General features: G+C 38.1%; 1 pseudogene across 1 annotated transcript; it reads right to left on the bottom strand.

Annotated features, from left to right (window-relative positions):
• Positions 1-1,823: 1,823 nt before the first annotated feature.
• Positions 1,824-2,397, bottom strand: LOC308632677 (interferon alpha-5-like; annotated as a pseudogene). The gene has a single exon. The product of its transcript is annotated as an interferon alpha-5-like (transcript).
• Positions 2,398-16,218: the final 13,821 nt, after the last annotated feature.

Here is a 16,218-nt window from a genome sequence, read left to right as displayed (position 1 = left end):
TTCAGCCTCCTGTGCTACTGGGATTATAGGCATGGACCACCATGCCAGGCCTTTATTGTGGTTTCTGTTGATTGATTCTACCTAACCACCTGTCATAAGGATCACCACTGCCCTCCTTTCCCCCATGTATTGGGGAATTCAATCCACATCTTCCATAAATCCATTATTTCTTCTTTTAAGCAAATTAATTTTCTTAAATACACCTTACCTCTGCCATTCTCTCTTGTTATCTTTCTAATCTCAGGATCTTCCACTTCAGTCTCCATCCTGGCTCTTCCCCACCTTTTAATAGTTGAAAGTCCTCAGGATCAAGTTTAATTCTTTTTCTCCCTTCACACTTTCTCCCCATATAACCACTTTCATCAATTTTCTTCCAGTTGCTGGTAATGAGATTTCATACATTGTACTTCTTGGTAATTGCAAACTCAATGGACATTTGTATTTGGTTGTCTATCTGTCTACTTACAGATGATGTCTCTGCTTTCACATTTCTTTCCTGGCATACTGCATCTACCTTCCACTGACAGAATTTCATTGCTCTTTTAAATTATTTTTTTGTTTGTTCTAATCAGTTATACATGACAGTAGAATGCATTTTGACACATCATATACAAATAGAGTATGACTTCTCATTCTTCTGGTTGTAGACAATGTAGAATCATACTGATCATGTAATCATATGCGTACATAGGATAATAATGTCTGATTCATTCTACTATCCTTCCTAACCCCTGACTACCCACCCCTCCCTTCACTCTCTTCTGTCTAATCCAAAGCACTTCTATGCCTCTCTAGCCCCACCCCCTTATTGTGAATTAGCATCTGCATGTCAGAAAAAAAAAACATTTAGCCTTTGGTTTGTTGGGATTGGCTTATTTCTGCTCAGAATGATATTCTCCAGTTCCATCCAATTACTTGCAAATGCTATTATTCTTCTTTAAGGCTGAGTAACATTTTCTTCATCCATTCATCTGTTGAAGGGCATCTAAGTTGGTTCCATAGTTTGGCTATTGTGAATTGAGCTGCTATAAACATTGATGTATCTGTGTCACTGTAGTATGCAGATGTTGGGTCCTTTAGGTATAAACTGAGGAGTGGGATAGCTGGGTCAATGGTGGTTCTATTCCAAGTTTTCTGAGGAATCTCCATATTGCTTTCCATAATGGTTGCACCAATTTGCATCCCACCAGCAATGTATGAGTGTACCCTTTTCCATTATAGAATTTAACATAATGCATAAGTAGGATCATTGTGTTTATGTTTCTTTCCCTATAAGAATCAGACAAAAGAGAGCAGGCACTCTATTTTCATGTTCACCTCAATACCCTGAGGCTATTGGCTTCCATTAAGTGAATTATTAAATGCACGGTAAATGTAATATTAGGGGGAAGTCAATTCTACCATAAATTTTGTAGATCAAATTGCAAAATCAGGCTTGACATGTCTTTTAATAAATAAATACATAGAATATATCTTTCATAGTAAAAATTTAATGAGCAATGCAAAATAAGAAATTGACACTATATAAAATGTACATATTTATATCAATCACAATGTAAAGGTTTACCTCAACTTCTATGAACAGAAATATTTCAGATCTTATAAATAGTATAAAAATAAATATTTAAATAGATACACAGATACATCATCGTGGTCATGGGTAAGGAGTATGATACTTTCTAATACTCCTGAAATCATCTGATAAACTGATGGAATTCATTTCACAAATCCAGCAGGAATGAGAGTCTTTGAAATGGCAGAACTTGTGGCAGTGTGGTAAGGTGTGTTCGTCAGTGAGAAGCATTTCCCTGCTGGACCAGGTCTCATTCCATGCTCCTTAGTCTTCCATACAAGTTGGCTGATGAAGAGAAGGATTTCATGATTTCTGCTCTGACCACCTCCCAGGCACAAGGCAGGTATTTCTTCTCCTTCAGGTAGACAGTGATCCTGTGGAAGTATTTCCCCACAGCCCTCAGGGGAGCCTCTTCCACCCCCACCTGCTGGGTCCCACAGTCTTTCAGGTCATCCAGATGCTGATGGAGGCCAGTTAGGAAGGTGTCCAGGAGGGTCTTGTTCCAAGCAGCAAAGGCCTCCTGGGTGCTGAAGAGGTTGAAGACTTGCTGGGTCATCTGGTGGAGAACAGCAACAGCTTGAGCCTTCTGCACCTGCTCACCCTCCAACAGCTTCTGGGGGAAGGCAAAGTCCTTTCTGTACTTCAGGCAGGAGAAAGTGGGAATTCTCCTCATTTTTTTCCAGGAGTGTCAGGGCTCCCTCCTCATTTTTCTCAGGAATTTCAAGACCCAGGTTGTGGATCTAAGGCAGGTCACAGCTCAGAGAGCACGTAGATTTGCAGCTGAGCACCACCAGGGCCAGCAGGAAAGTCACAGGCAAGGCCATTGGGGATCTTGCAGATGCTGCTGGGCTGCCTGAGATGGGTGATCTTGCACCTTTGCCTCTAGGTTCTCTGAAGCCCTTGATTTGTTCCTATGTCTTAAATAGGAACCAATATACTTTCAATTTTCTCATGTCATCCTCATAAATTTCTACTTTTGTTTTTTGTTTTCCTGTATGTAATCTCTTTATGTGTTTAGAGCAGGATTTCTCATATATATTTCATTTTTATTTTCCCCTCACTTGCCTCAAGACCCTTTATAGAATTTTCCCCAATTGACCCAGGCATGATGGCACACTCCTGTAATCACAGCAATTTGGGATGTTGAGGTAGGAGGATTATAATTTTAGGTCCCCCTGAGCAACTTAGTGAGGATCTAAGCAACTTAGCAAAATCTTGTGCCAAAATCAAAAGTGCCCCAGGTTATTTCCCTAGTGAAAACATAAATAAAAATAAACATAAAACCAAAAAACAAAACAATTTTTTTTCCAATTGAAATTTCTATTAAAGTTTAATAATAGATATACCTTATGTGTATCTATATATTCATATACCCTATGTATATCTCTACCTTGTATATAATATTGTTTCATATTTTTATTCAATGCAGAGTTAAAATGACTAAATAAGAATTTCAAGGTAAAAAGGTATAAAAGCAGCATACTATAGTGATACACCTTCTTCAATGTTATAGCAGCACAATTCACAATAGCCAAATTATAGAATCAATTCTGATGCTCATCAATAGATGAATGGATTAAGAAAATATAGTATATATACATAATAAAATTTTACCCAGCCATAAAGAAGAATGAAATAATGGCATTTTCCAGTACATCAGTGGAAATGGAGAAAGCTATGCTAAGTGATATAAGCCAGACTGAGAATATAGGGTCAAATGTTTTCTCTCACATGTGAAAACTCGAGCAAACGCAAGGAGAGAAGGTGCTTGGGCAGGTGATCAAATATCAAATATGTAAAGATACAGGGAAGATGAGTGGAACAGAAGAAGGAGGATGAGAGGGAGGGAGGAAGGAAGGTAAAAAGGGTAATAAATGGAATGAATTTAACAAAATCATGTTATATTCATTTGTAATGGTAGCAAAGGGATTTCACCTTTACGTATATGTAGAATAAAAGAAGTTTAGTAGAGTGGAGAAGAGAGAATAGGGGGAGGGAGGAGAGGAAGAGGGGGGCAAAGGAGATTGAAATAAAATTCCTTGCATGTATATTGTATCAAAATGAACCCAATTCTATGTATAATTATAATGCTCTAATAAAAAACAATTCCAAGTAAAAGTTAACCTTACAAGCCATTGGCATTTAACTTAATTTCCTAACTAAATTTACTCAGTGACTTTAATGTAATTGACTTACAGCAATTCTAAGGTATCAAATTTATGTGCATATTAAAAAATGTATTGCAACAAAATAATTGCAATGTAATGAAATACTTAAAAGCCTTTAAGTGTTATAAATTATTGAAAAAAAAAATTCTTAACATTTATTTATAGTCTCCTTTGTTTTTCCTGCAAGGAGAATATTTTTTTTTACTTCATTCTCAGCTAGATAATTTTCAGGTAATTGATACTTTCTACCCTTTAGTGCTTGACATATTATTCATGTGTTGAATAACAGTAGAATTAAATAATAATATTTGATTTTTCTTTTTGTGTGTTTTATTCTCAAAACCCACAACACGTTCAGAAGCACTGAGGATCAAAAATAAGAAACGTCCACATGGAAGATAATGACAGCTCATCGTTACACAGAGGCCAGTTCTTATGATGTAAACTGGAGAGCTAGAAAGTTCTCCAATCCCAGCCATCTATTTGTCATAGGTTTGTAGCATGATCTTGCATTTATTTTGCCTGTATTCATGAACTCAAAGCCAATGGTTCCCATGTTATACAAAAGAAAGCCTAATGATCTCTTTTTCCCAGAGCTGGGGATCAAATCCTGGACCCTGCCCATGCTAGGTGAGTCTACCAGGGAGGCACATTCCCAACCTAGAAAATCCTGAGAAGAGATACTAAGGAATAAGTTTTTCTCAGATAGGGTAGGGTTTTGAGCATCACAAACCACTATAAGATTTATCCACAGATCGAAGGGATAATTTTCATACTCTTATGACCAATATAACAATGAGAAAACACAATTGAAAAGATGTCATTAATTTTATTTAATTTTCTTTTTCTGTTAAGGTTCATATTTCCCAAGGAAACTTCAGAGGTCCATCATTATTAGTTCTTACCAAACCAAAGTAAACCATCTTTTCCCTAAATGTCAATAATGGGATGTAAAGGCCATAAAGTACATGGGCCATGTAGTTATTCTGCGTAGCATGCAAGATACCAGATAGTTCTGTTTCTTATTTCATTTTTTATGGAAAGCAAAAGTTCTCACTTTTGCATCCCAATGCCTAGTGACAAAAAGAACACAAATGCCCGTCCAAATGTGATAAAAACATTAGAAAAGCAATATCTCTTCAAGGAAAAAAAGAAAAGAAAGAAAGAAAGAAAGAAAGAAAGAAGGAAGGAAGGAAGGAAGGAAGGAAGGAAGGAAGGAAGGAAGGAAGGAAGAAAGAAAGAAAGAGAGAGAAAAGACAAAAAATAACTAACTGCATTTAGCAGAGCCAAGAAGGAGATTATGGTTGGGAGAGAGGAGAGGCTAGATGGTTCAAGGGTTGTAAAGGAAAGTAGCAAGCAGGTGTGGGCTCAAAGAAGAGTCATTAATCCTTGGTCAAGTGTTTGTTTTCAGCTTTGCTGACTCCATTCTTTACACAGAGCTATGGAAGACACACCAACCAACTCGCAAGTTTATACGCAAGAAAGGCTAATTTGTGAAATTGTAATATTTTCTCCAGATATTGCATAAGTGGTAATCACATCAAATTTTTCCCTAAAGAATAAACTGAGAGATCAATATTTTTCTTGTCATGTCTGACAAGAATCAAAGAATGGTTGGGGGGCTGGGGTTGTGGCTCAGAGGTAGAGCACTTGCCTAGTATGCATGAGGTACTGAGTTCGATCCTCAGACCACATAAAAATATATATTTATATATTATAAAAATACATTTTTTTAAAAAAAGAAGCAAAGAATGGGAACTTTTAAAGTACACCTCTTCCAAGTTAATTGAAGCAAATAGCATAGATAAAGTTAATTAAAAGAATGAAGTAGCTAAACTATGTAAAGTACTTATTATCAGATGTATTTCTTGCAAAACTGAATCATGCTTTATTATTAAGATCCACTTATTTTTCATACTCTTTGAATATGAATTATGCATATATTATATGTATATGAATATGACTCACAACATGGGAGAGAAACTCCTTGCTCCAACTCCCAAAGCAGCAAAGATAGCCTGACATTTGTAGCCCACAAGTAGAATGGGGGTGCAGTAGATGGAAAATTGCTAACAGAAAACATCAAGGGTGGGGGGATCCTTGCCAAAACAAGGATCTTTACCAGACAGATATGAAGTCTAGGATACAAGACATTGGATCAGATATCAAGGGTGACCAATATCAAGGGGTAGGAGATTCTCATAAACCCAACTTACCAGGATTCTTATGACTCCTGGATGAGGCCACACTGGGCCACAAAACCAGTCCTACAGCTAAAGAGGACTCAGGACACCTGACTGAAGTTTGCTCAAGGAGAATCTTTGACAGAACTTTAAAGGTTAAGGAATAAGAGTAACAACTATCTTCTAAGCAGTTATAAGAGAGATAAAATTTTACTTCATTTGGGAAAAGGAAAAGAATTGAAAAAATTACTTTAACAAAATACATTTTTAAAAACTTTAATCACTAATAATAAGGATCTTGAGAGCATTTTTTTCTAACTTTTGTTTTGAAACAGTGTTACACTTACAAGTTTCAAAGTTCCTCTCTCCCCTTGCCTATCTTCTCCTAATGGTAACAACTTACATTACTATGGTACAACTGTGGGAGAGTAAGACCGTGACATTAGAGCAATACATCAACCAAACTAAAGTCTTCACTAGTATGAGCTCACATTCAAAGGGAGGGAAGTTAAAGGCGACTCTTGGGGAGAGGAGCATTCAAGACCACATCCATTCCCATATCCTCATCACTAGACAGGCAGGAAGGAATACTAAATTCCTATCTTCTCCCCTGGTATTGGTTATCCTCTGGACACTTATGACCATCTACCTGCAGGTTTCTGCACTCTCCTATCTCCCAAGCTCCGTAGAAAGGGCATCTACTAGGTTTTCCTCTGCAGAATTTCACTTAAACCCTCCTGTTGAAAGAAACTGTTTTCCTTACTTTATTTTGTATTATTTTATGTAAGTCAAGTAAATACAGCTTTTATGCTTCCTCCCCTGTAAGACTGAGAGCTTCAACACAGCAGGAACTTTGATTTATTTGCCTGTTTTTAACAGTAATTTTATATCTGCCACTCATAGTACATATAATACATCAGGTATGAATGGCATGAATAAGTAAATATTACCATCCATTCTTCAATTTGGCTAAAAAAATAGTTTGGATTTTGGTTTAATGAAAACAACTTCAAGAATTTCTCTTTCACAAGAATTTAGTAAATAAGAAAATACAATAGTCAATAAAAAGGTGTACATGCTTTTCAGAAAATAGATGAAAAATGCATATATTATAAGTATAATAAGATGCAATAATAAATTATATAAATGAGTGAATAAGTAAGCAAATCAATAACAAGAGGGCAATATCTCTTAGGAAGTAATGTCTCTGGGGTGAAACCTTTAAACATATATGGGCTTAATATACTGACAAATAATTTAGTCACCATGAAATATGACTAAAGTGGAAGTAACAGTCATTGACAATGACCAAAGGCACACATCCAGGTGTGATGTGGCCACTTAGTCCAGGAGAATCATTTAAAGACCCAATGTCTCCATATAACTTCTCAAACTTTTTTTATAGCTTTGCCAGTAAAAAGAAGGCTGTTGTGATTTTCACTCTGACAATCTCCTAAGCACAATCACTGTACTTCTTCTCGTCCAGATAGAGACAGATTCCCTTGGTACTTCACCAAGGCCAGGGTTGGTGGCTTAATTGCCAGAACAGATTCCTCCTCTGCCATGGTCTGCATGAAGCAGGTCTCCAGGTCTTGCTCGTGGTGTCCAGTGCTGAGTTTGCCCAGGTGGGTGGTATTCCAGGTAGCAGAGAGCACTCTGTGTGCAAGGAGTTGAAGATATGCTGAGGACAGAGACAGCCTGGACCTTCTGGAATGGGCTGCCTGCACATCTCCCAGGGAAACTGGAAGTCCCTTCTGTTCTTCAGGCACAAGGAAGGGAAGATTCTTCTCACTTATTCCAAGAGCACAAAGGTGTTCCTGCTAAGTGGGAGAGAGTTCTGAAGCAGGTCACAGTCCAATATCCAACAGGGACTTAGCTGCCTACCACCAAGGCCATAAGAAGAGGGAGCAGGAGGGCCATGTGGAAATGAGGATGCTTCTATCCTGGCTGATCTAGAGTCTGGATTAAGCTTAGACCCTGGGTTGTTGAGAGCCACAGTCAAAGGGGCCCCAGCAAACTTCCAGCTGCCGGCTGATGATTGGCTCACAGCGGCCCCAGCAACATCTAGCTGATTGGCTCCTCTGCGGTGATGTTCATTGGGCTGTTTCCCCCGCCCTTCAGACTGCAAAGCTGATGATTGGCTCACAGCGGCCCCAGCAACATCTAGCTGATTGGCTCCTCTGTGGTGATGTTCATTGGGCTGTTTCCCTGCCCTTTCAGACCACGGAGCTGCTCATTGGGGGGCTTCTTTGGCTCCGCCCATGCGACCCAGCCAATCAGCCTCAAGAGCAGAAGGATTGTGGGAGGTGGTGAGGCTTGTGTGGGTGAGAGGCTTGTGGGAAGCCGGTGGTGGCAGTAGGGCTCTGAGGGTTTTTTCCTGAGGAGCTGTTTTGTTTGGCATTTGTAGTTCTAAAAATAAAGTTAGTTTCTTTTGACAAGTGGCTCCTGAATTGTGCCCAGCCAGACTGCGGCACTGGGTTCTATGAAGACACTCTGTATGTGAATGCTTTTTAAACAGGGAACACAATTTTCTTTTTCTAAACACTTGTCTACACTTTTGCTCCTCTCCACTCTTTTTTTTTTTTTCATTTGTGTATGATTCTGAATCTATTGCTTTTCCAATAGAAATGTATTGCTTTTACAATAGAAAGTGGGTTTCCTAGTAAATTTCAGATGTGACAACCCAAATGGATACTTAGAAGTTAAATGGGAAGTGTCTTTGACCTAAAGATAGAAGTGTATGTAGAACTAGAGGCTGGTAGCAAAGATTTGTTCTGTGTAGCTAGAGGGCTATTAACAGTCATTTTTACTTCAGTACACAAATAATTTTTATTTTGCTAATTACAGTCTTATTTTCCAATTTTTCTGTGTAATACCTTTATTTTGTTATCTTCAAAATTTCTGATCTGGGCACAGGGGATTCACTGATGACATTGTCCTTTAGTAGAACCCAATGTTATAAAAAACTAGTGACCTCCAGTTGTTATACAGGACTGTAATTCCAATCCTCTCTCTATCTCTCTCTGATGCACACATTCTTTTTTCATCTGTAAATATTACTCTTCTCTGTGCTATAAATGAATTTTTAGCCCTTACCCTAACATTCATATTTCCCCCCACTGCTCATAGAGAGTCTTCTTCCTCAGACGTATGAATCTCGTATTTGTTCATGTTTCACCAGATCATCTCTGGCAGCAAAACTCTATCTGAATGGGATTGCTCTTTGATTCATTCACAGCAGAAGCTGCTGATTACTGGAGAATGAGCTTCTTTCTGTTCCCCTTCTTTTAGAACATATTCCTGCAGTTCTGTGTGGTTATGCTTCACTGAGCCACATGATCAGAGTTAATGTAGACATTGTCTCTTCTGTCTGACATTTTCTTACTGAGGTCTGTAGTGTGCCTCCATCTGCCAATAATCCTGGAAGGAATCCAGGTCTTTTACAGCTGCTTATGAATACAGACACACTAACTGTAATACAATGCTATTTTGCCAGCACCACCTGGATCTCAAAGTGGTTATCACAACTGATAACACCCTCTGCTTTCAGATGACAAAGTGTCTTCAGTCTACACTCATCAGACTGAGTCCAACAAGAAGCACAACTGGATGACACAAGGATTCCTTTACTGAAGAGGGACTTGTTTCTTTGATGGCAAAATAATATCCTCTCAAAATCCTTGCCCCTGTCCCTAAAGTTCTTATCAGAAGGACCCTAGCTCTCAGTAGTGACCATCTTCTTTCCTTGATAGAGTTCCCCAGGTATCAAAAGAGTTAATAGTTCTCAGATGCTGATAGTAAAGTTTTGTCCTGTCAACACAGTTAAGAGGACGTATCTAATAAGAATTATTTTACCTTCAATAGCCAAGTTATGTTTACTTTTCTAATCAGTTTTATTGTCCAATTCTTCCACTAAATAGGATTCCTGTCCTTCTCAAATTTTCTCAGGTGGGCACAGGGCACTCATGAATGACACTATCCTTCATGTGAAGATAATCTTACAGAAACATATGGCCTTTAGTTGGTCACACAGTCAGCGTGGTTCAACTGGGGGTCATTGTTCCTTAGTCTCTGTCTCACTTTGACAGTGCAGTGTGGTGAGACTCAGACTATTATGTCATGGAGAAAAAGTCTTCTTTCCTGTCCTTTGTAATTTTTTTCAGTTTCATTTTTGGTACATTCTTTTAAACAGTGGTTACCAGGCAAACTTTATCTTTTTGCTCCTGCAACAGGTTCTGATAATGAAGTCAGACAAATAATGGAAATTAAAAGAAAGGCGAAAGAAAGCCTGTACTGTTTTTCTCTACAATTTTCACAACTTCAGAAATTTTTTTTTTTTGTTTCTCATTTCAACTTTCCTAAAAGGCAAAATTAGACAGTTTGTGGGCAAAAGGGAAAAATGGAAGTCTTAATTTCATGAAAATGAAAGAAGAAAGTGACTTTCCCTTGACTAATGGCAGAGTGTAACTTGGCTACATGTAATGCAGCAGAGTTGAGCCCCAGGACCATGGCAGAGGGGAAGACTGAGGGCCAATGCTCAGGTGCCCACGGCATGCTTCATGCTTCATGCTTCATGCTTCATGCTTCATGCTTCATGCTTCTGACAGAGGCTCAAAGACTGGGATGTTGTGGGTCAATGGACTGCTACAGCTTTGCAAGGCCAGCCACTAACTGTTCTTTCATTTAATCCAAATGTGATCAGCCCTGAGGAGAAGAGAGGGGAGTCACACCAACCATCAGCAGCCTGGCACCAGGCACCATGCTCACCCTGTCTGGCAGGACAGTGTATATTGACCTTGCCTGTACGTTCCAATTAGATCATAATCTACTCAGACAACAAAAAGACTTCCTTGAAAAACCTAGAGTTGAAAGCAGGGAACTACATAACCCTAAAGTCTTGTTTTTGAAACTACTAAACCACTAATAATTATATTTAAAATGATACCACCAAAATTCATTGCAGGTTGACTATGGACCAACCACTGTTCTAAAAACTTAAAGTACTAAAGTATTAACTCACACTTCTCAATAGCACTATTTGTGTTAGGTCACGTAGACAGAGACAGCTCCTTAAAGACCATCATTAATCTGGAAGGACAAACTATTCCAAATATATCAATAACCCAAGGTCAGCACCTCAGGGAGAGTTGAGGTAATGGCTTGTCTGATGAACAGTTTTCTGTTTAACAATAGCCCAGACGTGTGGACACTGACTCATCATCTTCAGTTCCTCAGTGATTCCATGATGGAGTCTCTGTAGGGCAACCTGCTGAGCTTCCTGTTCTCATTCTCAAAGATGACAACTCTACTCCAGCCCTGCCCAGATCTTGTGTTGTCTAGGAGAGTATGCAGGAGAGAATCTCCTCTCCCCTTTCTCTTAAAATCTTGTGGTTGAATTATCAGTTGAGAATAGACCTTTTATATGACCTCAATGTAATAGTATAATGGCTCTCTATACAGAATACTTGAAAGACTATTGACCAAGGAGAATCAGGTTTCAACTCTAAAATCAGCCATAGTGTGAAGAATGGTTGTCCATATTTATTTTTCTAGATTCATTCTTTTTTAAAAAATATCATGAATCAATAGTCCCTTGATTTCTGAGGAAATGAAAGCCTTGTTCTCCTTGGGGGCTCCTAACAGTGGCACAGAGGTGTTCCTAGAGTCTTTGGCAGCTCATAAGGAGCAGATCTCTATTTACTGTGTTTCTGTGCCCAGGAAGATATGCAGGGAGGTTGAGGTGCAGCTACCTCCTCCTCCCTACACTCACAAGGCCCCGTTTTCTCTAGTTGCTGCCGCTCCATGATCTGTTGCTGCTCCAAAGGAGCCAGGGCAGCACCCAGGGGTCTCCCTGTGTCTTGCTTCTCCAGGCCGGATCTTTAGGGACCAGGAGGAGCAGGCTGAGATAGAACCCCTTGCTGCCAGCTCCATGACTCCTTCACCTCAGTTTTCCAACACTTTCCAATACATAATAAATTAACTTCAGGATATGATCAGGAGGGGGTTATAGAGGTTTTTCAGGGTAAGGTGAGAGTACAGAGCCAAAATGAGCAATCTTGGTGCATGAAACATAAAACATCAAAGAAGAAAAAGTAAAATTACACCAAAGAAATAAAGAATATAGGGAAATAACCAAAGAATGGAAAGGATCATAATATTCAAAAGGTGTTCAGCAATGAGAAAGAGAGAGAGAGAGAAACAGACACACAGAGAGAAGTCCACAAGGTGAATCCATAAATTGTAAGATTAAATTGTAAACCTTAAAGGCAAGGACTAAAACACGTAAAAATACAACTTGGAGTTTCCCAATCCCTCACTCCTCTCATCTGGAAAGAAGAACTGATTTCTTCTGGAAAGAAGAAAGATTGGGACTGTGGCCTGAGTAAATGCTGGGTGATCCTTTTTCTTACTCCAAGCCCCTTGTTGCTATAGTAACAACATTACTCAGACTTCTTTAAACTTCCTAAAGTCTTTCCAAATGGAGTCCTCCAAAAATATTTGCCAGGAGTAAAGGTATGTGTGTGGGGGAATCTCTCGTGGAAGTTTCTGGCAAACCTAGAACTTTCACTCAATATTCGCTTTCAGTGGTGGCTGCATTCGCTTCTAAAGAAAATTTAGAGCCAGAAACCATAATGGAACAGGAAGCAGATGAATGAAGGAGCAGGGAAGGTTAATTAGGAGTGAAGAGGAGAGCACACTGGGGATTTCTGCACCAGGGAGGGAGGAAACTGTTGTGATACGGGAGTGACAGGAAAGGATCCAGGGAAATAGGCAGAGGGGGAGTGTTGCAGGCATCATAATCCACAAATAAAATATTTGTATGCACATTTATGCTATATGTGTATATTATGGATAATATGATACAGTCGTATATAATGTACCATGTAATATGTTATTCATAAATACACATACAGGTACTTGAGTGTAAAACATTAATCTCTATAAAAGATACTTACAAACCTTCAACTCCAGTTTGAATATTCATTAGTTATTTTCAATGTCAAATATATCTAATGCAAGTCTTCTCCAGGACAACTCCCATTTGTGTTTTTTAAATTATTGTCATTTTACCACTAGAAACACAAAAAGAGTTAAAAAGGTCACTATTTTTATATAAATTTTTATGGAATATAAGACAATTGTTCTCACATTAAGCTCTCACTAATGGAAGAAACTCTGGTAAATGTTTCCGTTTGATATGCATAACTACAGAAATATTTGCACCCTATTTTACATTTGTGAAAACTGAGTCACAGAGATGTTTAATGAATTGCCCAGAATCAAATTTAGATACAAGTAAAATCTAGACTTAGTGCAGAATCTTGTACTGCATATCATAAGTAATTGTTTCCTATTTTGAAATTTGATGCATTTTAATCCTAATATAACACATTCTTGCTTGCTATATTTTAGTGATAAATGCTATGATATTATCTTTCTTATTTTTTGGTTATGTGTTTACTCAAACTTGCTTTTTACTTTAGACATTGGTGATGAGAATTTTTTTTTAAAAATCTAGTTTCGTTTTTCCATCTTATGGAAGAAGGGTCCCAGACTATTATAGTTATTGCAAATTAATTTATTGTTAATCCCTAATAGTTTAAGGTTTTATAAAATCATCACCATACATACAGATGAAATCTTTTTTTTATTGGTTGTTCACAACATTACAAAGCTCTTGACATATCATATTTTAAACATTAGATTCAAGTGGGTTATGAACTCCCATTTTTACCCCAAATACAGATTGCAGAATCACATCAGTTACACATCCACATTTTTACATACTGCCATATTAGTGACTGTTGTATTCTGCTACCTTTCCAATCCTCTACTATCCCCCCTCCCCTCCCCTCCTATCTTCTCTCTCTACCCCATCTACTGTAATTCATTTCCCTCCTTGTTTGTTATCCCATTCCCCTCACAACCTCTTATATGTAATTTTGTATAACAATGAGGGTCTCCCTCCATTTCCATGCAATTTCCCTTTTTTTCTCCCTTTCCCTCCCACCTCATGTCTCTGTTTAATGTTAATCTTTTCTTCCTGCTCTTCCTCCCTGCTCTGTTCTTAGTTGCTCTCATTATATCAAAGAAGACATTTGGTATTTGTTTTTTAGGGATTGGCTAGCTTCACTGGGCATAATCTGCTCTAGTGCCATCCATTTCCCTGCAAATTCCATGATTTTGTCATATTTTAGTGCTGTGTAATACTCCATGGTGTATAGATGCCACATTTTTTTTTATCCATTCATCTATTGAAGGGCATCTGGGTTGATTCCACAGTAAGGCAATTGTGAATTGTGCTGCTATGAACATCGATGTGGCAGTATCCCTGTAGTGTGCTCTTTTAAAGTCTTCAGGAAATAGTCCGAGAAGGGCAATAGCTGGGTCAAATGGTGGTTCCATTCCCAGCTTTCCCAGGAATCTCCATACTGCTTTCCAAATTGGCCGTACCAATTTGCAGTCCCACCAGCAGTGTACAAGAGTACCCTTTTCCCCACATCCTCGCCAGCACTCATTGTTGTTTGACTTCATCATGGCTGCCAATCTTACTGGGGTGAGGTGGTATCTTAGGGTGGTTTTGATTTGCATTTCCTTGACTGCTAGAGATGGTGAGCATTTTTTCATGTACTTGTTGATTGATTGTATGTCCTCCTCTGTGAAGTGTTTGTTCATGTCCTTGGCCCATTTGTTGATTGGGTTATTTGTTATCTTATTGTCTAATTTTTTGAGTTCTTTGTATACCAGATGAAATCTTAATGTAGAAAAAAAAAGAAGAAATAGAAAAGAAGAATTCTTGGCACACCTATCTCTGATAGAAAATGAGCAATTTTTGAATAATAGTATTAAAACCTATATTTCCTAAAATTGTTGTATAGTAGTGGTAATGAGATTTAGGATAATGAATCCATTTGATCTTAAAATAATGTACATAAGATTCAGTTAGTGTTTCTAAAACGATTCCTAAGGAATCTGCACCAAAAAAATATAAGTTCTCCTTTTTAATTTATAAATAAAATATAAATATTCTATTTATAAATAAAATAAAATCCTGATGAAATAAATAATTTAAGCCTGTGATTTGCAGCTTGGATAGAACTGGAGATCATTATGTCAATTAAGTGAAATAAACCAAGCACAGGAAGACAAGTGCCATAGGATGTCACTCAAATGTGAAATAGAGAAAGTTGATCTTCTAGAAATTGAGAGTGAATGGTGGTTACCAGAGATCAGAGAAAGTGAAAAGTGAGGAAAGATGGGAAAGGCTGATTAATGGATGCCACAGTACAAATGGAAAGGAGCAAGAAGGTGGTGGGCAATTGCAGGACATGGTGATTGTACATGGCACTAACCTCCTGTGCATTTGAAAAAGCTGAAGGGAGGGATCTTGAGATGTTCACAAAAGAGACATGATAAACGTTAAGGAGATCTACTTAAATTGATTTAAACATTAAATATTAAACATGTTTAAACATTTAAACATTTAAACATGTATACACAGTGTATAAATGTATCGAAAATAGCACAGTATTCCATTAACATGTACAATTTTTATGTTTTTTTACGTATCACTTAAAATAGATTAATTAATCGAAGAAGAATATCCGTAAGCTGTTGTGTGTATTGAAGTCATCACAGAAGTGGGAAAATAGATGGGATTGGCAAAATCAGTGAGAGAGAAATCAGAATTCCTAAGCACAGGAGTTGGTAGAAGTACAAGTAAGAGAAGTACCATTGTATACATCTTCTTCTTTTTTTAGTTTTCATTCTTTTCTTTCATCATATCCAGATTTTCCGCAGTCTGGCTGGGCACAAAATCACGAGCCACTCAAGCAGGAACAAACTTTATTTTTGAAACTGCCGCCAATACCGGTACACGTCCGGGAAGAAGCCGATCCACACACGTGGCATTCTCCCTGAACCCCAGAACAAGTTCCTCCCCCGGAATTCCCTCCTACTGTACTTCCCCAACCAATGGGAACTCTCCAGGAGTCCCGTAGCAGGCCCGAGGTGAACAGCAGGAGTCCAATATCCATATGAATGCAAATCTTAACATAATCATATCATCTCAATGGCTAGCTGGTGTCACCTTTCAACCCAAAGTGCCATGCATCATATTACTTGGCTGTGGCTCTTAGCACAGATTTGCATTTATTTTATGTTAATCTCAACATATCCAAAAGCAACCATGTTTAACTTCATTGGAAAATAAAAAAATAATAATTATATGGATGAAATGAACTCAACATTAAAATGAACATTTAAAAATTAAGTCCAATTCCATTGAGATAAA

The sequence above is a fragment of the Spermophilus citellus genome, assembly GCF_964194105.1.
Source record: "Spermophilus citellus genome assembly, chromosome: 2".
NCBI lineage: Eukaryota > Metazoa > Chordata > Mammalia > Rodentia > Sciuridae > Spermophilus > Spermophilus citellus.
The sequence above is the reverse complement of the archived record's forward strand: the minus strand, read 5'-3'. Positions and strand labels throughout refer to the sequence as shown.